The sequence below is a fragment of the Phalacrocorax carbo genome, chromosome 1 (assembly GCF_963921805.1).
Source record: "Phalacrocorax carbo chromosome 1, bPhaCar2.1, whole genome shotgun sequence".
Lineage (NCBI taxonomy): Eukaryota > Metazoa > Chordata > Aves > Suliformes > Phalacrocoracidae > Phalacrocorax > Phalacrocorax carbo.
The window spans coordinates 124,801,840-124,825,970 of record NC_087513.1 but is presented as its reverse complement, the minus strand read 5'-3'; the positions used below and the strand labels follow the sequence as shown (position 1 = coordinate 124,825,970).

The 24,131-nt window shown below is 41.8% G+C and overlaps 1 protein-coding gene across 2 annotated transcripts in view; it reads left to right on the top strand.

Annotated features, from left to right (window-relative positions):
- The first annotated feature begins 5,792 nt into the window (after positions 1 to 5,792).
- Positions 5,793 to 24,131, top strand: part of PRRG1 (proline rich and Gla domain 1) — a 36,951-nt gene continuing 18,612 nt past the window's right edge. The window contains exons 1-2 of one of the 2 annotated variants that reach the window (XM_064473481.1): positions 5,793 to 5,883; positions 17,585 to 17,805. The gene's annotated coding sequence lies outside the window, so the exon portion shown is untranslated. The remainder of the gene's footprint in view (positions 5,884 to 17,584; positions 17,806 to 24,131) is intronic. The other variant, XM_064473472.1, reaches the window with a different exon arrangement.

The window sequence follows — 24,131 nt, the reverse complement described above, 5'->3', positions numbered from 1 at the left end:
TGTAAGGCATACTTTCTTTATATGCATGTGCTGTACCTAAATTTAGGGTATATATTATATTTTTCTATAAAACAATGTAGTATCACAGTTATTGTGCCAGCCACAACTCTGCTTCCTTCCATTTTTTTAAGTCTTGACAGTTCTACTGAGATAGGTTTTGGACTTCCATGTCCCTCCAGATGGAACCCTTGTTTCTCCCACTCCTTGTCGTGCTCCTGGGCTGCATGATAATGATAATTATTTCACCCCAGAGTGGTCTGGCTGTATTCTCACTCTTCTACCTCTTTACTCAGGATTTAGGAGTGGACCTCCTAAAGGTACCCTAGGGTTACAAGCCTATGACAATCTTTTTAAAAACAAATGACTGTTTACTCTCAGAGATGAAAGCAGATACAACATAAAATTTCACGATTATTTATATTCCACAACAGAAGTCCAGGAGAAAATGAGGTTTAAGACTTTTTCATGAAAACTGAGAGTCATTCAACTTAACAGGAAAGAAGCTGAGACCTTCAGGTGGTAGATGGGTTTACTACCGCTGTTCCAGTGAATACTTAATTATTTATATAAAGTGAGACATCTCCAAGAAGTGGGGCCCAAATGTTTCCTCACCTCATGTATGGGAAGTAGAAGAACAGAGATCTGAATTTGTTTTTGGAACTCCAAGGAAAATACCTACACAGCAAATCCATTACCCATACTAATGAGTGTCTGCCTGGAAATCCCACCTTGGAACACAGATACCTTTCCCAGTTTAAATTTTATTAAACTATATCCTTAAAAATTGATTCATTTCTGAGGAGAAAGTCTGCGTAACTGGAAGATTCCCCAATGAGTTCTGCTTAAGGATTGGTCTGCTTTTATGCCTCTATTCATTTTGGCAAGGCTCAATTGCTTTCTTCCAATATAGCTGTGACATTTCTTGTCCTCTGTTCACAGAGTCTTCTTTAACTTTTTCATTGACCTTTTGAGCTTTTGGCTCTAAGCCTTCACAAACAAACTGTGCAATGTGTCTGGAATCAAGGAAGAAAGTACTGCATAATTATTAAGTTAAATATTGTCTCTTAGCCCTTATAAAGAAATTTTTCACCTACTGCCTTTCCTGGCTATTTCCCAACTACCTGCTATTAAGTTAAATAGATATGGTCAAAAACTACATGCTCAAACAACCTGTGGCAAGCACTCATAAATTTTTACAGAGAAACCCCCTGCCTTCCTAAGAAAGGCAAATGTAAACTGACGACTCTTGGAGACTTAACCTACAATGGTGTGTGCCTGTCTGCCTGTCTCCACTGTCTAGCCAAACTGCAGGGAGATTGTTGGATTCCAGGCACCAGCATAGCTTGTACCTGGGTGGGAGTTTCCTTCATTCCTTAAAGATTAATTTAACAATTGTCAAAGCTTCTCCTTTCTCCATAACAGAGTTTCTGAGTCAGACTTCGTGTCTCTCTGCCTATCCTGATTAGCTGCCTTTGATACACTTGACAAATCTAATTTTCTTTATTTTGCTGCCTTCTATATTTCAAACAGCTTTCTACCACTTTCTTTCACATTCACCTGCCTCCTAATGAATCCGAGCTTCCACACAAGTTGCTGAACAATCCCTTCCCACAGATATTTTAGGAAGTAGAGGCAACGGGTCTGGTGCTCTTTCTCAGGCCTTGCCTACACATATGCCTTTGAGTTCTCCTCCTCTTTCCTTCCCATGGTGCACATCTCCTGTTTCCAAACTTCCAGGGGTCTGCAAGATGCTCATGGGGGAATGTCAGAGGTGCATGGAAGAGCTGGGTAGTTCCCCACAAATTTCAGGGGTGTGTGTGGACGCGGGAGCTCTCACCTCTAACCTCATCATTGCTAAGGATCGCAGCCTACCATTTTGCCTGCTATGTGAACTAAGGTATCTGGAAGAAATCAGACTGATGTCATAGTTGATGGGAATAACAGATGATGAGGACCCGTGAAAAGTGTTTTCTCATTAGGCACCATGGCATTAGAATCAGGTGTCAGACTGAAGAAAATGTTAAACCCTAGGTTCAGGATGGGCCAGCCTTGGTATCATTGGGATTAGGAGTCAAACCCAAGTCTCATGACAGCCATCCACACGTCCTGCACTCCAAATGCTGCAGCAGCCTCTGGCCAACCACATGTTTGCACAAGCTGTTGTTTCCCCCTTCCATTCTCTCTAACAGCAACAGCAATTTGCCAAACAATTTCCAGGTTACAGCCAACTACGGGGAAAGACAGGATGGGGGACCCAGAACAGCTGCTGCTCCACATAGTAGAAGGGAAGAGGCTGAGGTGAGGCGAGTGGACTGCCTCTGCTGCTGTCTTGTGAGAGGGCCAGGATGAGCCACCACATATTCCCACTCTCACTTACCAGGAGGGACAATAGCGTCGCACACACTGCATTAGGCTGTGGCAGGCAGGAAAAGAAATTCAGCCTTTTACATGAAAATTGGTCCCAATTGGCCCTACAAGAAAATGCAGGAGGTCAGATGAGACCATCCCAAGGAAGGCAACTTACTTTCAGGCATCATAACGGAGCTTGCCACTATTTTTTGTTCATGCTATGGAAATTTCAAATAGTATTATTTTAGTATAAACTTGAGGCCATTATTCTGAAGAATATTCTAGCCTAAGTTATAGACAGTTACTAAAATTTGTACCTTTCCCATCATTTATTTAGTAAACATATTTTTAAAGTTGTAGCTGAGTCATAAAATGCCCTGTCTTTTATTTTTATTGTGTTTAAACCTAACTGGTATCTGTATATTGAATTACGAAACAGTTTCATTTTAGAAAATAAATAAATCATTAGATGAGTGAATTATGTGTCTACAATTCAAAACAGAGGTTTTGATGTTTCAGACCAAACTGTAAATAGAATATTAAGTTATCTGCATTTCAAAAGCAATTATAATCCCATAATTTGAAATGTACCTTTTGTTCTAAATGTATTTAGTCTTCTCTGAACTCCATCTTCATAGCACTGAAGATGCTTTTCTAGTCCTAAAAAGTATGATCAACATAAGAAATAATAGTGTTTTTCTCACTGATGCAACTGTTATCAGATGCAAAAAAACCAAACTTTTCTTTTGGAAAAGAGAAATTGAGCTAAAAGTCTGTCAATACTGCATATAAAATTTCATATTTTCACCTTCAGTTTTGAATTGGTATCAGCAAAACTTAAACATTCCTTGAAACATCAGACTCGGCATTTGGAAATCATATGGGTTTTTTTCATGCTACTCGGGCAGTCCTTAACATGTCACTGTTCTCTTGGCAAACATTTTACTGCTTTGGCTGCAGACAAGGGACGACTGAAACAACTTAAAGTAACTTTAAAACAGTTTTATGTTCTTCCAGTAATGAAACCATCTCAGTGTAGGTTAGTGTTCAGGATAAACTAAAATGCCTGGTGATTGTTGTAATTTATTAAAATCGCTCATACCCCCTAAGGTTTTTTTAGCAACCAGGGATTACTGGAGTTTAGAAATGACTCAACAACTTTTGTCTTTGCATACAGCTGAAAGTACATGCCACTTACAAAGGTGATAATTCTCAAGACATTGAATGAGTTGACAGCTTTTCCATGTGGAAAAGGTAAAAAAGCATTATAAGTACATAAGAATCTGTGTTCAGTAAATATACATCCTACTGTGACAAACGTAATACAAAATGAAACATGAAAATTATTCTGGACATTCTTCCTTTCGTCTACATCCAGGCTTTGCTTGTACAGTGTGTCTCTCCTTGCCTTCTCAGCATTTCAACTATAAGAGTAAATATTACACTGCTAATCGTGTTGTATTACAGAGAGCATAATATAATTTTCTAATTTTCAAAGCCCCTTTCCTCCTCTCTACTTAGATTTTTGACCTGTAGGCTTAAGTTTATGAAAATCAATGCTTTAAACAAATAAATAAAAACCTAATTATGTAGACAATGTTAAATTTTCTGTTTAACCATTAGTTGAACCATTCTTCTACGACACAGGCTTTGTCTTTCACAGCCACAAATGACTGGATAAGATTGAGGGATTTATTGAAATAGTTTTTAACATCTGACTGGAATTAATTCTGCAGAGTATTTTTGACTATCAGTTCAACAACACATAAGAAAAACTGTCCTCTGTGGAGTGAAGTCTTTTGTTTAGAAGAGCTCACACTAGGCACCAGTGGAGGGTACTGAAGATTCAGAAACTGAGAAAACTGTGAACTAGGAAAGGTGTATTGCATATAATACTAACGTTAACCACTGTCAACCACCTTATCTTTTTCCTTCTTAAATTTCATTGTGACCCTAACTGATTCGGCTACATATGAAATTTATACGGGACTTGCTGATGACCATTTGTTCTCAGGGCCTCAGTGAACTTTCAAAGAGCAAAGGTATTTCGCCTCCCATTGATTCAAGGGATTTGAGTTTCTAGATAATTCTGTCAAAGTACTGTCAGACATATTAATGTAATTTCTTTTGTTTAAATCCTGATGGCCTCGGTGTTAGCTTTCAGTTGACATATATGACAGCATTAACTTTTAATTATAGGTCAAGATCCACTGAAGAAGCTGAGACATGTCTGAACTATTGCAAACTGTGTCTCATCTTTCTGTTCCCTAAATGTCTATGTGACTGTACTGTTACCTCATTCCTTTTCCTGTTGACGGCCAGTTGTCTGTTAATATAAAATTAAAGGTAAAAAGTACTGGTGTACAGAATAGTGATCTGCTAAAAACTGAAGCCACCGAGCATCGAATATGAAGGCTGTAGCAATGTAAACTTCAAAAAAACACGGCATATTTATAGGGCGTTTGAATTCTGTTTTCACAGAATAAATGGTATTTTATGCTCCACACCGTCTGGACCTCCATCTCTCTCCTGGCAAGCCGAGCTGTTATTTTTGTGAATTGTTTCTAAGTCATTTATAACCAGGCCACTGCACCACTGACAACAGCACCTTTGAAGTCAGGTAGGGACTATTAACCCGATGTGCATTTTCTGAGTGACTTCACCCTCTTTCTCTATGGATCCATTAAAAAATCACATGGGCACAAACCAAAAACCTAACGTACCCTTCGGTTTTAGATTAAGGGCCAAAAGTCAGTGCCAATTCTGGGCAGCCCCCAAAAAACCAAACCAAACCAAACCAAAAAAAACCCAACCCACAATGACCCTTCATTTTTGATGTGGAGCATGAGGGTTTTAGGGTTCCTGAAATACAGGTACCACGGGGTCGTGTCTGAGGGCACCCAAAGGCCCAGACCCCGGGACGCCACACCCGCCGCCCGTCACAGCCGCCCTTGGGGACACAGGGAAGGGGAAAACCGTGACTTTTCGTGCATTTCAGCCCGACTAGCACAGCTGCCGGGGGAAAAAACCCACACTGACACAGTTAAAGGCTTGTGTTTACACAGAAAAACCGATACAAATTTCAGGCGCGTCGCGGGGGCAGCGCAGAGGCAACCGCCGCCCAGCCCGCGTTTCCCGCCGTCAACGGGTGTCTCTTCGCCTCCGGCCGAGGAGCGGCCCCCGGGGGAGACGGCAGGGATCGCTCTGCAGCGGGGAGGGTCTGCCCGCCCTCCGGGGCCGCTGGGCAGGGAGTCTCGGCGGCGGGCACCGCCCGGGAGGGGGAGCAGCGCGGGGCAGCGGGGCAGCAGGCAGTGGCCCAGCCCCGTGCCCGCCCCGCCTCGCCGCCACCGCCCTCCGCTCGGCGGCGGCACGGGGAGCTGCCCGCGGCGCATGCGCGGCGGCCTCGCCTGCTCCGCCGGGCACGTACCGGAGAGTTGGGGGTGGCGAAGGCAGCAGCACGGGGCCGGGAGCGCTCGGCCACCCCCGCCGCCCGCATACCGGCTGCCGGCGGATCCCCTGTCTCGGGCGGCTGCGGTGAGTGCGGAGCAGCGCGGCCCCGGCGGCGGGAAGCGGGCCAGCGTGTCCCGGGAGCGGAGCGGGCAGCCGCGCTGTGGAGGGGGGTCGGTGCCTCCTCGCCTACCCGCAGGGGCACCAGCCGACGGAGGCGCTGCCCCGCCCCCCGGGCCGGGTAGGGGGTCGGCGGGGTGTCCCAGGGAAGGGAAGGGAAGGGGCTGGCTGCCCGGGGCCCGGCAGGGACCCCGGGAGCGAGCGGCGGGGCGGGGGCGCTCGTGGGGCGGGGGTCCCGCGGGGGGTGGGGGAGAACCCCGCGGGGGTGCCCGGCCCCCCCCCCCCCCCCCCCGCCCCTTGCCGGGCTCCGGCGGCTGCTGGCGCTCTTGGAGCCGCCCGGAAAAGTTCTCTCAAGGGGTTTTGTGCCATTCCCGGTTACGCCAGGGAAGAAAGTGTTTTGACTGTATTTAACAAAGGAAGAGACCTGCGGACTTTTGTTTTCTGAAGGAGGTTAATGGTTGTCTCCAAAAGAGGCAGCTATTAAATTTTTATCTTAAGTTTTAAAAAACACCACCGCCAAAACAAAACCACAAAATAAACTCACAGCCGTCTGAAGCTTTCACATGCCCTTCAAAACTTTTTTCACTTTTAGCGGGATCACCCAGACTCTGTCGGTATCAGACCTGCAGTAGCCAGGGCACTCACCGCAGCTTTTAAGATGTGTATTGCGGCTACTAGCCTGATTCTCCAGGGGTCTGAGACCCCCTCCTAGGCCTAACGCTGGCGAGGGAACAACTTACTCATATCCACAGGAAACAGGAGCGGGGCAGGGAGCCTCAGCGTCCTCACGGTTGAAACTGGGATTGAGCGTTGCATTGGTTGAGGGGTGGAAGAGCAAGCAGTGGCTAGGCTTGTTGGGAACGGAACGGAGGGGAATGGAGCCAGTGGGTAGAGGGAAGGCGGCTATAACCACGTGAAGATGCTTGGAAGAATCTCAAGTTTTCACTACCCTCTTGTGAAAGATAAGTCTCGGGAGAAAAGAGGGACAGTCGTGCAGATGTTGGTGTTCTAGATTAAAATCAACACTTTAAATTTAATATTACTATGGGCTGGCGCTGTCACTGGGGAAAAAAAAAAAACACCCTGGTGGTGCTTTGTCTGCAGCCTTGCTGCTTGTTGCTGCCTTTTGTACCATCTTCTCCCCATGCTGGCACCATTGTTTACACAGCAGTGGGGTGAAGTGGCATGGAGTATTTACTACGCACATGTTCACACTAACCTTTTATACGTTTTTTTCTGATTAACCAAGTGAGTACTCACATCTGTTTCTTTGCTGTGCCATAGGGGTGCTTATGGTAGCTCAAGGCTTTCAGTGTGTGATGGGGGAGGGAGTTTATTTTTTTATATATAAATAAATTGGTATGTGTGTAAAAGCACTGGGTTTTTTAATGTGTATATGTTATGTATACACATAGGCATGCAAACACCTGTGTAAAGGGATTGTGCAACTGTGATGTTGCACATTCTGGGTCTTGTGTTGAACAGAGGGAGTGCCATTGACAAAGCGGTTGTGGGGGAGGTTTACAAGCGCGAGAGGTGACTGAGCAGTCTGAGTAGACATATCCAGTAAGGGTGACTTTGCAAGAGTAGTTCTTGCTGGACCAGGCGAGTGAGATTAGTAGCCAGAGAAGAGGGGATGGGGAATTTCTGTGTGAGAGTACTGCATGAAAGCAGAGGAGTGAGGGTTTTTACTCATCTGTTCAGCCATGTCTCTTCAGCCTCTTTTAGACAAGAAAAGTTTGTTTTCCAGAACAAATTAGGATAAAGCCTGGAATTCCTGAGTATCTCAATTTTCTTGGAATTAGCAAATATCAGGAAATCCCCAGGAAAAACATTGGGTTATCCCTTTCTCGCACAAGTTCATCCAGAGAGTTGCATCCAACCAATGCTGCAAGATAATGTATCAGTTCAAACAGCAAAGCATTGCATCTGGTCATAACACCTATAGGTGTTGAGATTATAATGTGGTGGCATCCGTTTTTCCTTTGTTGTAAGTGGGTAGTTACACACAGTTAGAGTAACCATACTAATGTTGTCGTTTCCAGAAGCACTCACAAATGAAGAGGAGAACTAAGTTTTTTAGTTGCTTTAATTCAGCCTCTTTGTACGTCTAGATTGAACTATAGTTTTCTATCAAGTAATAACATACTGTTTGTTGCATAAAAAAATCCTGTTATACTCAAGGTATTGAAGAGGTGAAGTATTTTGGTCTTATCCCCATTACTTTGGTTGTGTGACATCAAGACTTATTTTCTGAACATTACTCAAATCTGCATTCAAAGTCTGCTTTGACTATCGAACTATAAATTTCCTTGTCTCTTCTATTGTGCTTATCACCTTAATATCTCAGTACTTGGCAACCCCCTCCGTTAACTGAAAAAACTTTCCCAAGACAAGGAAATAGACATCTTCCCACTCCACAGGAAGAATGAAAGATAAAACTGTGGAGACTAAATCTGGTCCAGGTAGGATCTGGGGTTTTTTTCAGGGTATTGAGTTCAGTGTCCTGGTTTATCTTAAGTGCACAGGTGCAAATAAATTGAATATCTGATCTAAGCCTATGCTGCTTTTGCAAATCAAGCACTCAGATTTTGGGAATGGCACCACTAAAATAAAATGCATGCAGTTAGCGTCCACACTGAAAACAGCATTTCTGAGTAATTTACGTAGAGTCATGAAGGAGTTCTGTGGCAAAAGCAGGGATAAAATATGCTTCAAAACAGTGCTAACTTAGTTTAGACCACAGTATTTTTGTTTGCTGCATCATTATAAACAGCTCCCTTTTTCTGTGATCTTCTTTTCCATCATTTTGTCCTGCCTACTTCTCTGACCTCCCTCACCCATGATAGTGTACCCATTTCCATATCCATCTGGTGGGGTGGATCACAGAATTAATCAGGTTGGAAAAAAATATATATCTGACTTACTTCTGACGCTGGATCATTTCCCTTACCTGGTTCTTATAAACAGCTGGATGAGTGGGCGAACAAGAGGTGCAGTTGGTACCACTTGCCTCCGGTGTGAGTGCTGGGAAAAGCCTGTGCCACTTTGCCCCTCCGCTCCCATCTTCCATTGATCACATAAATTTTATATACTTCATTTCTTTCCACTTAATCAACAGATGACACCAGGTTCCCCTGGGCAAGAATTTTATTTTCTTGTGCCACCCTGTTAAGAGCTTTAGCTTTCAATTTCTCAGCTTATTTCTGAACTTCTCTGCTGCTTTTCATCTTGCTCTTTCATGAATTCTTACCAGCTGTGTTTCGAGGATGCTGTCTTTCTGTCTCGTGTTTCTTTAATGGCTTTTTTTCACTTCAGCCTCCAAAGACAACCTACTTTCTTCCCCCATCAGTTGCTTCCTCTCCCCTTCCACGTTATAAACAAAAGCACTTGCAATGTGCTGTAGAGAACAATACAAAACTGGCGAGTGAGTGGATTAAATGACCTAATGTCTAATATGTGTTCTATTGCCAGCTATTTTTGTTTTGAGTTCAGATGTTGTTAACTATTTGGCCTTTTGAAATCCAATCTGACAGTGCCCAGCCCTTTCCTTGTTTACCATTGTTTTGTTTACTGATTCTTATTAAGTAAAAGTTTATGTCCATTTGTGAGGTCTGAAATATGCTTAGCCGTTCTCTTGTTGCCAGCAGTTTTGATGGTACTGATTATCAAGTGATCTGTGTTTTAACCAAGATTGCTGAATACTGTTATTAAAATAGCTACATTTCAAAAGCAAAGCCTGTCTTCATACTGAGAGTTAAACAAATTACATACTAACCACCTAAAATCACACCATGTGTTTTGGCTTGCTAATGAAATGTATTGTTGAAAGCTATTTTATGCGTATTTCAGGCTATCGCTTATTTTTATGATAGATAATCATGATGTAAAATATCTTTAACTTTGGATAAAAGTTAAAGAAAAACACTTATAAAATCAGACAAGAAACGTGTTTGCACAACCCAGCATATTGGAGTTAGCATCCAGGGCTAAGACTTCTGGACAGTATAATAGCACAAGAAGTGTTGCCTGCTTGCAGACTAAGAATACTGCTTTGTATAATTATTTTTTTTTTAGTAGATGTCTTTACATGGGGGAGAGCCTGACTGTCCTCCAGTTGAATCTTGACAGTTTGAGATCCCTCACATTTCATACATTACATTGTGCTATGTACCTGCTCAGTGGAGTGTTTCTTTTAAAGGATTTGAATCAACCTTCTCATGTCACTTCTGAAATGACTTTTGAAAGTTGGCATCTCATGTTTTAAGATCACCTGCTCAGTTTTTCAATGTAGTGGTTGGTCTGCACCAGCATGATTACTCCAATAGTGGTCAGATTAAGTGATACTACAGTCCAGAGAGGCACTGTGTGAAAGGTGGTAAATGGAGGAGGAAACTTCTTAATCCTGGGGAGGCAGTTCATTTTGTTGTCTGAAACTGCAGAACTTCTATGTTTTCTGGAACTCTAGGGTAGGAGAGATTTTTTTGTTCACACCAAGATGTTATACCCTATTGTTGTAATTCTGGATGTTCCGGTTTTGCTAAGCTCTTTGTTTTCCTGCAGTGTAAGGATGAATGCCATGGACCAGTTTCAAGATTCACTTCAACAGCATTTCCTCATTAAATCCCTATCGTTAAATTGACTGTCTAATATAACTGTCTGAACTGTGCAATAGTTATTATAATTAACTGTATTTCTAAATGTTTACTACTCAGCATTGAAGAGTGATTCCTTTTTGGCCCAAAAAGTGTGAATTTGTTAGCTCACTGGTGTGAGGCAGTTCATGGGAATGCTACCAGGAAAATTCAGCAACAGTGGCTTCATTAGACATGAACTTTTGCACTCCTGCCTGTACCTCCATGTTTATCGGTGTACTATTTACTGACCTTGTGTGTATTCTCCAGCTTTTATTTGGAGAGTATTACTCTTCAAACTCTTTGCTAAATAAAGCTGGGAGGAGGAGCAGCTTTCTGCTCATATTTCTGTCCCTAGTCTTCATTCCTACGGCTATGGGGAAGGTTGAAAGAGGTCTCAACAGCAGAATTACTAGCTAACTCACTTGCCTGTCTTCCTATAGATTTCCCCTGTGGCCGCTGAAATTAGCACAGCCCTTGACATTTGATTTCAGTACTGCTGAGTAGTTCCAAGTATCAGAAATGAAACGGACTCACTACTATTTTCTGTTCACTGCTGTTGGGTATCAGAGCTGTGGGCAGCAGCAGAATAAAGGCATGGCTTAGGCTGGAGAACTGACTGCGTGGCTTTGTAAGCAGCTTAACTGATCTAAGCATGTTCTGCTGCCTGAAAACAAGAGTTCTTGCTTTTCCTCTCCATTCTTGCTAGGTTTTGCATTTTGACCGCTTTCACTTGTGCTGGCGTTAGCACTCTTAATGCTGTGCAGTCAGCTGAACCAGGGCACTGATTTGTTTTAAAATGAAACCAATCAAACTAAACAAGCATACTGACACGCACGCATGCAAAAGGCTTTCCACTGGGCTACCTCTGGCTGGCTGGCCAGCTGTGGGGGCTACCAGTCCGACCTTGTATTGACTCGAGGGAGGGAGTGGGAGTTTGTGGCTGTGTAGGGGGACTACCTGCTCAGATGGTAGCTTTAGCTTGGGTTGATTTAAGCGCTGACTCCAAAACTACCAGTGAAGCAGTAGTGTATCGGCGTCTTTCTCTGCTGACATCTTCGAAGAACAGCAGCAAACTGCTCAAGGGGGGAGGTACAAGGAAGTTCTCAAGTGGGACAAGAACCTGGGGAATAGATCTTGGGGTCAAACTCAGAAAGTGGGAAGAAAGGTAAACAAATTCATCTTTTATGGAAAGGCCACAAATGACAAGCTGTAAAGAAGTACCCAGCTACAAGCTCATCAGATCTGCAGTTGTCTCAGAAAAATATAAGTATCAAAGCACTTTCACTATGCCTGTTCTTTAGGAACTACTGGCAAAGATTTGATCAAAGTTTTCGTCTCAATATAAGAAAGAAATTTTTTACAGTAAGAGCGATCATTCACTGCAACAACCTACCCAGGGACATGGTAGAGCCCCCATCACTGGAGGTTTTTGAGATGCAGTCGGACAGGGTGTCAGATAACCTCATCTAGGCTCCCTTTCCTGCAAAAGGTTGGACCAGATGATCTTTTGAGGTTCCTTCCAACATGGACTGCTGTACGGTTCTATGATTTTTTTGTGTGGGTAAAGTGACCTACACCAGAAATACAAAAGGTGGAGATGCACCTGCTGGTGGGCAGCATGCCTAGGAAGGTTATCCAATGACTTCTGCAACATATTATATATGTAAATTAATATGACAGAATTACCAGATTTAAAAATAGTCAGTGATTTATTTGTTTGCATTAGAAGATTCCTCTCTTCACATTCTCTAGGTGCTAGAGTAGGTGTACAGCTTCTTGGGGGTGGAGGGAATACCCTTTGAATCTTTCAAGAACCAGTGTTAGACATGCTAGATCCTGTAGAGGATTTTTCAGTTGAGAATGAAGTTTTCAAGATTTAGCTTTATTTTAATTCTATATATGCTTTTGATACAACTAAGATAAATTATACCTTCAAATACAGTTAACTGCATACAAATCTGACACATTAATTTGGCATGTCAGTGTTAGGAGTTCAATATATGTAAAATTTTGCTTGCCTTAAATCTTTTAAAACCGATTTCTAAAGGTAAAATCCTTCTGAATTGTTTTTGCTACGTACTTTCTTTGTGCTACCTACTCACAGGCAGAATGGGTATTGTACTGGGTCACTTCATAAGGAGTAGGAGAGCATCAGCAGAATTATTGTTTAAGCTTTGGGAGCTGCTCTAGTGTTTTCACAGTGAGGGCAAGTGTGGAAAACTCTTCATAAGTATGTCCTGGTAGTGGTAGTTTTGTGACTGCTTGGAATTCATGCAGCTTTGTTTCCTATGAATTTATGCTGTGTGGTCGATCAGTTATAAGATGTGACTTAAAGCTTTACTGTGGTATTTATTTCTTCATAAATGGCAAATTTGAATTAGATGTTAATTTGTCTTCCAGTCTTTTCTTGTTACAATGTTCAGAATACCTCCATCCTCTATACTAGTGTTCTTTCTTTGGGGAAACTTCTATGAATTTAAGGTTTTCTGTTGTTCTGTAGTAGTTGATTGGAAGGGATCAGTGAGTAAAATTGTTGGACTAGAGGGCATGAGGAAATCCCAGGTAGACACAAAGCCCTTTTACTGAAGGAAAACAATCTCCAAATAGGAAAACTGTTAACAAAATAAATACTGTTGAAGTTTTCGATTTTTGGATTTCTAGTAATTCTTACAGAATTGTACCCATTTAAAATAAAAATTGATACTTGATTTCAGCCTTATGATACCTTGTAGTCTCAATAACATATACTTGGTAACTAAGGAGAGACGCAGAACTAGTGGCCGTATAGGTTGGCTTCAATGGCAGATACAGTCCAGGAAGTTCATACTTCCTTTCTGTGGCTGTCTTTGAGAACAGAGGGGTAGAGGAGGAGAGGGAGGCCAGTGGGAGAGGTGGGAAGCAGAGCACAGAACTGCATCAGCCCACATCGGGGGCTCCGATCCCCAGTAAAGGGTGGTAGCAGTGGTAGTAAGGGAGGAGAGATTCTTTCACTCCTCTTCAAGGCTAAAGCCAAATCATCATGTTTTATTATACTCCAAACACATAAACCAGCTGGAGTACTTTTGTGTGTAGATTTGTTCAAATCCTACTTAGAAAAAAATTCAGTGTAACACCGTAAAAAAGACAATCGTAATGCATACGTCTTAATGTATTTGGAAATTCAGGTAAAGGTGATATGAGGGGAGGTGGGCGTGGGTGTTGTGAGAGAGGGAAGTAGCAGTATTTTTAAAATTCTTTTCCTGTTTTATAGGGCTGTTTACCCTTCTGTTTTACTGAAGACTATGACTACAGCTGTTGTTTGGATTCTGGTGGTGTATACCTTTCTATGCTCTCTTTATGCAGCTTCCCAGTGTGACAGAAAACGTCATAAAAATCTGTAAAAGAGTCTTGCCTCATTATCTTTTCCCTAGTTTACCATATAATTCAATAAGGTGAAATATGTATTTATGACTCTTCCACCACTTCTACGCAATTTGATTTTTTTGGTTGACTGGAAAATCCCATTAAAACATGCTCTGAAATGTTGTTGTATGTGCTTGCTTCAGGGGAAGACAGGCAGGGTGGAAACTTGTATTAAAACATGCTGACAGTGCGTAAATGTTTGGAAGAGAAGGCTTTGTTTGCACGTTTCTCTAGCATAGTTTAGCACTTCACAAAGAAATTACTTTTTTATTGTTTTCTGGCTAATTTTTCTAAATTAAATGAGGTGTAAGACAATGGCCTACCAAACGAGTGTTAAATGCAATTTCTGTACAGAGCAGAATATTTGCTTCACCTTTTCCTCATCACAGAAAAGCAAAATAAACTTTATGAAGTTATTAGGCTTATGTTTGTTATAAAATTGTAGCTTGGAAAACCAGGATGCCAATGTGAAATTATCCACGTTTCTTTTGGCTAAAAAATGCACGTTCTGAGATCTAGAATCTTTCTGTTTTAATAGCTGCTTGAAAAATACTGGTACTTCAGAGAGAAACTGATTTTTTAAAATAGCTATTGCTCCTTACTCTTCACAGTATTGTAACAATTTCAAGAAAAACTTCAGAGACTTGAAGGTAATCTTTTTCAAATGTACAGGAATTGTTAGGTCTCTTTTCTCTGTGAAAAAAAGGAGACTTGAAGATTGGATACAGACCAATACAGTTGGAGGCTGAATTTTGTGCAGCCAGTTTGTGTTATTGGAAAATCTGTAAAGGTATTATTTGTGGCATTTGGGTTATGGTTTTGCTTTTTAAGATGTGTTGGGGAAGAAAGTATCGGCAAGAGTTTCAAAGTAGGAAGGATGATACATTTTTAGCCTTGATCTTGTGACCTTTTCTCTGTGCACAAACACTGTATCTACAATGAAATTATATTTCTGTGAATGGACTGTGCCCAGGTACTGTTGCTTGGCCAGTCTCTCTCATGCCTGGAGAGGTATAATCAGAAGTAAAGGTAGTACTCTTCTTTCCTTTTTCTTTTTTTTTTTTTTTCTCCTCCTGTACCTGACCCGTAAGTGCTTTTAAAAGGCAGACAACACTGTTATAATCTGCTTTCTACTTATCCTGAATATTCTGATGTGTTGCTTTCAGGGCAGATGAGAGACCCAGGGCCAAATGAAAGGGGAAGATTGTAGATAGTGAGTAGGATCCATTGAAAAGACCACTTGCCATCTTATCAACTCAATTTCTATTATGTGCTGGTATTTACTCCCCTGGTCCTAATCCAGCTTTAAACCACTTCAGAGTGGAACGGGATATAGGTACTCATTCCATACTGGGCACTGGACTGCTTCCCTTCTTTCATAGCCAGGTGGTTACCCATAAGAGGTACATGTGGTGTCTCTTGTGGGTGTGTAGTAATATATATTTTCTTTGCAAAACCGTGTAATACTAAAACGTGAAGGTTAACTGGCTGGCTCCTGAACTTTAGCAAATGGTTGAAACTTTTGGGAAATTATGTCTGGCCACAAACTGTAGAAGACACTAAACTAGTTATTAATAACATGAAGGTTGTTGGTAGCTAAATGGTTAGCCATTTTAGCATTATTGGAATCTAAATTTTAGCATACTGGGGAACATAAGTAAGAACTGCCATAGCGGCTCAGCCAAAACATCAGCGTGGCATTGTGTGTTGTGCCAGCAGCTGGCAGGAGATGCTACGGTAAGAGTCCTAGAGCAGAGCATGGACAGAGTGAGCCTTACCCAGTAAAGTCCTCATTATCAGTTGATCAGAAGCTTCATGGAAGAGAGGATACATCTGGAGAATTGTGTTGTAGTAATCACCAAATCTCTCCCTCATTTATTGATTTCCTTTCTGTTTTTTAAACCTACTTCTACTTTTGTCCTGAACAGCACCTTATGGCAGCAAGTTCCACAGCTTAGGTCCTATGTGAAAATTCAGGTGATTTGATTTATTTACAACTATATCAGTTTAGGTCAGTGGGTACCTCCTGTTTCTCATATTGTGAGAAATAATGGTTAGCTGTAATGTTTTTATCTTCTCTTCTTTGGTCACAGGTATATAGCCTGGAGACCAACTTATCCTGACAGACTCTGTGTGTTATGATTAGATCAGCTGAATGTCTGCCTTCTCTAAACTGAGCAGTTTGTTATGCAGTCGTTATTTAAACGCAAAGGATTTTTTCTTTTTTCCTTTATTTTTTTAAAGTAAAAGCAGCATGTAATTTTTAATGCATATACAATCCAGCAATCCAGTTTCCAGCTGAAGCTGTGAGCTTCTGAGTAATGTTCCTCAGTTTGTTGTCTGTAAGGCATCAGGATATGGTCTGAAATGCAAAATGAAAGTTGGCTTGTTTGTAATTTACAAAACACATCCAAACATTTCATTTCTATGAAAACAGGGGGACAGAATAGGGGAGGAAAATGAATGCATAATTAAAGCTGCTTCTAATTTAGGGAGACTGTGAGTGAAAACATGCTATAAAAACAGTCTGCAGAAATTCTGATACTGTTCCATGTGTTTGGTTTTTTTCTTGAAAAGAGCTAGGAGGTCCACTGATTATTTTTTTCTTACTATAAATCTAAAAAAAAAATACATGATAGCTGTTCAATAAGCAGTTGTTGGTTTACTAGTATAACAAGAATTTATCGATACATTATTTAAAACTTCAGCCACCTGGAAATGCAAGGCAGAAGGATCAAAATGTAGTTTTCCTGGCCTATTGGGTATTGACTTTGTGTGTTATTTTATTATTTTAGAAGCTGGTAACAAATTTTTTGAGAGGGAGTTATTGAAAATATTTATAATGGTGATCGCAAACTAGATGTTAATTTTTGTTGTCTGTAATTGCAAGTTTCCACTCTTAGGGAGGGAATGTGCTTTGTTGTTTGTGAAGTTTTTTGAGAGGGGTGGCTAGGTTGTCTCCTAGTTCCCAGATTAGCTATTATTTTTTCTTTTCTGGTATTTCAGAGCAAACACTCTCATGTTTTAAGTTTTTACCTCTTAGACTGGGCCCTGTGGTATCCTGCATATTAGTAGTGTTTAATTTCTGCAGTGAGAATACAGCATTTGAAGACAAGAGACAAGCGCATAGACTGCTTCAGAAATCTCTTTCACTGTGGTAAGGTTTTTTGTTTCTGGGTTGTTATATTGTTTATTTGTTTGGTGTGTGTTTTGTTGTTTGGTTTTTTTTTTCTTCAAATCATACTTTGGTAAGCCTGGCATTTTCAGGTGATGCCCCCAGCAGATTCTGGTTGGGAGGTATTCCTCCTAACTAACTTCCCAGCACTTTGTTGTTTGACGGAGAGCCTCACATTGCCTCTGGTTTTTGTCAGTTTGTTTGTCGAAGTAATTTTGTAGCCCCACAGGAAGTTTTGCCAGACATTCACTGTCACCCCATAACAACATATGGTTCTTTGCTGAGGAATTCTTTATCTAGATCTTCCCTTCTTGCAGCTTCTTACTACTGTGAGCATAGTCATACAGTACGCATTGGGTGCACCTGCAGTAGCATTTTGGTTCAGATTAGGAGTGTGCTTTGGAAGCCAAATTCCCAATTTTCACCACCCACCATGCTTTGGTTTGCATTGCAGACTCATTTGAAAGCACTTAGACTGAATTACTTTTGGCTGGAGGTAAACCAGAAGATACACTGCAAGAGCATACCTACTGCAGTCTCATTGCCACGCAGTGTTCAGCTCATGGAACCAAATTAGAGCTACCCCAAAGTAAAATTCTCAACAAGTGCATGTTGGGTCCTCAGCACCGTTTTGTTCTTCAGATTTGCTCCTATTGCTCTGCATTCCGTGCTAATGTGAGTATAGTCAGGGGTAGAGACAAATACATAGCACTTACAGTTTATTATTCATGACTGCTGTACCTGCTCAGTTAAAGAGTCCAGCTATTCAAGCCTAAGTGAGAATAGATAATATCAAAGTAGCTGACAATTTGATTTGGAAGCTGACACTTAAACAGTAATTAGATTAGTGAGCACCAGAGCTCTAGTAAAGCTGTTTTCCTGTCTCTGTTACCTTTTGCCCTTTCCGTATTAATTTGAGTTCTCCTCCATTCTCTTAACATGCTTATTCTTGTGACCCAGTCACTAACCCAAATCACGACAGTATTCTGCTGCCCCTTATGTGCTGGCTGCACTCTTTCCCTATTCTCACCTCTTCAACTTTTTGACCTACCAGCTTGCAAAGGTCTGTACTAGCTGTGGCTGGTCTTGAGCATGGTGTATGCTTTCTGACTACCTACTTTCTGCTGGCGAAAATGCATAATGATTTACAGTCGCCAAAAGCGCCGTGCTTCCTGAAATACTGCCACAGTTGGTAAACCCCATCTTTAGTTCATTGAGACTATTAAAGGGTTTTCTCTGTTCCTCTTGGTCATTGATTTTTGTGGAAAACTCATGGTAGCACAGAAGAAGAAATTTGAGTGTCAGATTTAGTTAAGTGGTGTTGGGGTGGGGGGGAGGGACAGAAGGTAGAATGGATAAGTAACACAGTATCGTTGGTTTTGTTTCCAAAGAAAATCAGGATAAAAACACATCCTACTGTGAAAGCTTTATTTAATTGTTCACCATTCCCACTTGAAAAAGGAGAGGAGTTGGTTATTGTTATGTCAACACTTAAATGGATTATCAAGTTAAATACTCCAAATTTGAATTTCCAAATTTGAATTCCCAAATTTGAAATTAGGTTAGACAGTGTCTAACCTAAAGCAATATCTTTTAACAGTAGCTTACAGAAGACTGAGGTATCTGAAATGCATCTGTGTAGGCTGCTCAGAAAGGCAGTGTCTCTTGAGGATTTGTGCAATTCTGGTTTCAATATAGATAGTTACATAAGTGTTCAATTATGCCTCCCAAGAACTGCCCCAGATGGTTCCCACAGGCTTGAAAACAATGAAACCCACCAAAATTCTCCTTCATTGAAAGGAGAGTGTTGTTACTTCTCCTCCCAGATGTCCTGCTCACCAGAATGTGTATATTGGGAGGTGGTTGTTGTCTGGATTTGAAGGGGAGGGGAAGGAAGAGAACTCTTACCTTACAGCAACTCCCCCTCTGAACTGGAGGATCCCTGAAGTAACCAGAGAATAACCAGCCAGAATATTGTCGCAGCTTTAAAACAGCAAAAACCACTAAGTAGTAATGAAGTTGAGGCAGAAGCTTAGGGTTCAGTCTCAGCCAGCTGAGGTCCTGTCCAGCAGCAGTCATGAGGAACCACCTTCTCTGTGCTAACAGGGTGGTGTTCGAGTTGTACTCAGCATACTGGTTCTGTGAGCAACAATATATTTTATTGGTTTTAAAATGTAATGGCAGTCCCCTAAGTACAGGTTTGTCTTAGTGATCTGGCCTGTGGTTTCGGTTCCCTGTGTAATCAAAATTAACTATAATGTTTTAAATGGTGTATTTAGATAGCATCTACAAAGCAGAAGGTTGGGGTTTTTTTGGTTTTTGGTTTTGTTTTTATTTTAGCTCTCTGTTTCACTCTTATCCTTGTCCTGTGTAGTCCACGTAGGACGTATCTTTTGTATCCATGTCAGATAGAGCACTTTCCTAACTTTTCCATCCCTCTTTATTCCCACCCAAATTCCCTGGTTAATCTTGTTGTAAACAAACCAAATTTAATAAATCACAGAATCACAGAATGGTAGGGGTTGGAAGGGACCTCTGGAGATCAACCCCCTGCTTGAGCAGGCACACCCAGAGCAGCGGGCACAGGAACACGTCCAGGCGGGTTTTGAATGTCTCCAGGGAAAGAGACTCCACAACCCCCCTGGGCAGCCTGTGCCACTGCTCTGGCACCCTCACAGGAAAGAAGTTTTTTCTCCTGTTTAGGTGGAACTTCCTGTGTTCCAGCTTGTGCCCATTGCCCCTTGTCCTGTCATTGGGCACCACTGAAAAGAGTCCAGTCCCATCTTCCTGACACCCACCCTTTAGATATTTAGAGGTATTGAGGAAATCCCCCCTCAGTCTTCTCTTCTCCAGCTGAACAAATCCAGGTCTCTCAGCCTTTCCTCATAAGGGAGATGCTCCAGTCCCCTGATCATCTCTGTAGCTCTCTGCTGGACTTGCTCAAGGAATTCCAGTCCTTCTTAAACTGGGGGGCCCAAAACTGGACACAGCACTCCAGATGTGGTCTCACTAGGGCAGTGTAAAGGGGGAGGATAACATCTCTCGATCTGCTGGCCACACTCCTTTTAATGCACCCCAGGACACCACTGGCCTTCTTGGCCACAAGGACACATTGTTGGCTCATGGTCAGCTTGTTGTGAACCAGCCCTCCCAGGTCCTTCTCAACAGAGCCGCTTTCCAGCAGGTCAGCCCCCAACCTGTACCGGTGCATGGAGTTGTTCCTCCCCAGGTGCAGGACCTTGCGCTTGCTCTTGTTGAACTTCATGAGGTTCCCCTGGGCCCAGCTCTCCAGCCTGTCCAGGTCTCGCTGGATGGCAGCACAGCCTTCTGGTGTATCAGCCACTCCTCCCAGCTTGGTATCATCAGCGAATTTGCTGAGGTTACACTCTGTCCCATCATCCAGGTCACTGATGAACGTGTTGAACAGGACTGGACCCAGCACAGACCCCTGGTGAACACCACTAGCGACAGGCCTTCATCCAGACTGCTCCATTAGTCATGAAATGCAGTCTTCTCTCATATCCCTGATCTGTGGACTTCCTGTTCAGAGGAAAATCAATATATTTCCCCAGTGTTTGAACCATGTTAATCCTTGTCTGCACTTTTCCTGGGGAAAAGGTTCTTTTGTAACAGATTGTTATATGTAAAATTGCATTCTTCCGTATTTTTTTCCAACTCTGTGAAAGCCAAGTGTGGGACAGGGTTTTTTAGGTAGGCACATAACACATTTTGAGCAAATGGAAGTCAGATGATTATCATCTGTCTTCCTGTGTAATTACTTAATGATTTTATTTTTTCTTCTAAATAAATCTCCCACAGGAGTGTTTCAGTTGTGTTGCACCTGGTTTGGGACTGGGGACTAGAAAAGTGGTGTTTATTTTTAGATTTAACATCTACTGACATTTTAGCTAGCATGGCTCTTGAATGTACCTGTTTTCATAAAAAGCTCCAAAAGAACCTAAATAGTTATTGTTTTTAAAAATATTGTAGCTCTATGTGGCATCTGATTGTAAATTGCATCCCAGTAGTCTCATTAATTGTACAGATTACAAAACTAAAGTTAACAGCTGTATCCCCTGTTAGAGTTTTATTGCAGAATGAAAAAAGCCTCTTCCCTCTTCCCTGCCTGGGTACTGTAATGTGCCTCCCTCCCAGGCAGTGAGAGGAGCAACGTGCTGGCCTTGCAGTGTTCAAAGTCCCTGTTAACGCAGTAAGAGAGGAACTGAGGGAAAATACTGCTGCTTGTCTACATTATCTTTATTTTCCCTTCTCTTTGTAATCCCTTCCCTAAGGATATGCTTTGTTCTTGATGTTGTGCCTTCTTAGAACACATGACAGTGAGCGAGAATAGTGAAGGCAGTTTGGACTTGTGTGCCCTCCATCAGATCCTTGGTCCTTTAATGATACGTGCTGCACGCAAGTTTCCATGAAACTTGTAGCCAGCAAATGTAGCCAGAGAGATGTACCCGCTAACAGAATATGATTATCTTCACAAATGCAATAAAACCTTACAGAAATATTGTCTCAATCCAACGACTTCTAATGTCAAAATTAGTTAGCCTCCCAATTTAAGGGGTACACTGCACTGCTAGAATATGGTCACCAGCTTGGGACATGTGTATAAAAATATTCTATGCTTTGTGCTTATACAAAGTGTATACAAAGCTTGGGTGCTTTCAGGATTGCGGAAGAAATATTTAGGTCAGTTATGGAAAAAAAGTGTACAGCTGGTTTGTAACTTAAATATTAGTTTCTTAAAGTTTCACGCAAATTGTTTCTCCTCAGTAAGATGCTACAGCCCTTTGGTAAGCACAGTACTGCTGGTAAATAGCATGGGCTTTGTTTGTATGTCTCTCTTGCTGTCTCATATGCTTTAGAACTCACTGTATTTCCCATTGCATCATTATATTTTCTACTAGAAGTGGATGGTTGATTGTGTTAGTTTTGTTTTGGTTTTTACCATTACACTGACAGCCAAGTAGGCAGTCAGAAAAAGATGACTTGTTGGTCAGTTACGTTAGCTTGCTATTGAACTTAGAATTTGACACTCAGCTCGGCTATAGTGCTATCCATGCTGTCCACCCTGTTGTCACTTTTTCCACAAGCAAACCTAAGGTGATGTATAACCTCTTGGAGGGTGTGGAGAGGATAACATATGGAAGATAGTTGGAAGAGGGATTCCTGAAACAATAAACATTGGTGTTACTGTAAGATACTATCTGTGGGGGTTTTTTTTGTTCTGACATTTGTGTATATATATGAAAAACATCGCTCTGACACTGTAGGACCATCCTGGCCTTCAGTAAGGTTCACAAAGGCTTAAAAGCAGGAAACTAAAAAAAGAATTGGGTAGAGGAATAAATGAGTCAGTAGCAAGTCAGGATGTTCCTGTAGTGTTGCCAGCCCTCTTCAGTTTTATTAGCTGGTTTATGAAGGTAAAAAAGATTTATGTACTTGTCTCTGTTTGATCCCATCTTCCAAACAACCTTTGAACTACTTAGACAATTTGAACCAAGACTGTCAGACAGTAGTGGACCAAAATATAATGAAGTTCCTTCCCTTTAGAGGAAGGGGCAGTTAAATAGAGGGCAAAGACCAAAGCGGTTCCTCTGCAGTGGAGAGTCTGTGAGTGTAATGCCCATGTAGTGGCAGGGCAACCTGTGTCCTCAGTCTGCCTGCTGCCCAGCAGGTATTTGGGTGTCATAGCAGGAAACTAGCCATGTTTTGTGGGAGCTGGGAAATAAAGAAGTTTGGGGAGGTATGGAGAGGGAAGGCAGGGGAGCATAAAAACGACATACATTTTTAGGAAAATGGACATAATTAGTTCCAGGGAGCTCTAAGTACTCATAATTGCTGTAAGAATCTAATACAGATTGTTGAAGTTAAGTTTCTGCACCACAATCTCTGGAAAGGTGTATTTGATATTTGCTAGAAAAGGGCACGCTGGTTCTTTTTGTAATGAAGGAAGCGTGAAAAGGAACATCATTTGCGTTTTGCTGCCAATTCAGATAATCTGTATTTTATCACTAGCTCATAATATACATGCATCCATTTCCACTGAAGAAAATAAAAGGTGTTTTTTCTTTTGTGTTCTTTTTTTCTTCTCCTCCTCCACACTTCTTCCCCAGTTTCCCAGTCTCTGTATGTCAGTATTCTGATGTTCATTCCCAAATATGATGGAGTACCAAGCACCTACTGCCACGTGCCAAGGCAGCCTGCATGCCTAGGCAGTGTCACGCTCTGCTCCTGGTGGAAAACATCCCTTAGCAGGGGAGAGGCACGTTAGTCCCCTTGTTTCCGCTGTGGTTCCCAGTGGTCAGAGCCATCCAGTTGTGACTCATGGATGTGGACGCACGTGTTTTGCTCTTTTTTTTTTAATATTGTTGAAATCCACACCCAAATTATTTGTTAAAAGGGTACAATATTAAAGACAAACTGAAATTGAATGCAGAAAAACATCCCCATTAGAGAGGGGAAGCCTGGCAAGGTGCATCTCGTGCATTGTATTACTGCAAGAACGAGTGAACCTCATGGGTTTTGCTCTTCTATTGCTGTGAATCTTAGTTGAGGGGCTGTTGCAAAAGCAGCCATCTGAAACTGAAGGGTAGTAAAAGGCAAAAGAAACTCATGATGTAGGAGATTAAGAGAATAGTTACACCAGTAGCCATGGGGTTTTTGTGATCTCTCTGTTATTAAAAGCTTGGCAGTTTCTTCAGCACAGATATTTGGGTTGTAACAGTGTGACTGCCCAGAAAGTAACACTAATTTTGTTCAAGAAGCAAGTGGCAAAGAAGGTTTTGTCTTTGCATAGAGTAGTCTGCTAAGGAAAATTCAGGCTATTGAAAGAGTTTTTATATATTCTGAAGAATTTAAGTGCGTGTTACCCTACGATAGTTAATAATCAAAAGCTAAACACTATGGTGGTGAGATTTAAGAGTGCTTTAATGGCTACTATTTATTCACATTTGTCTTTACAGAGATTTGATGAACTTGCTTTAATA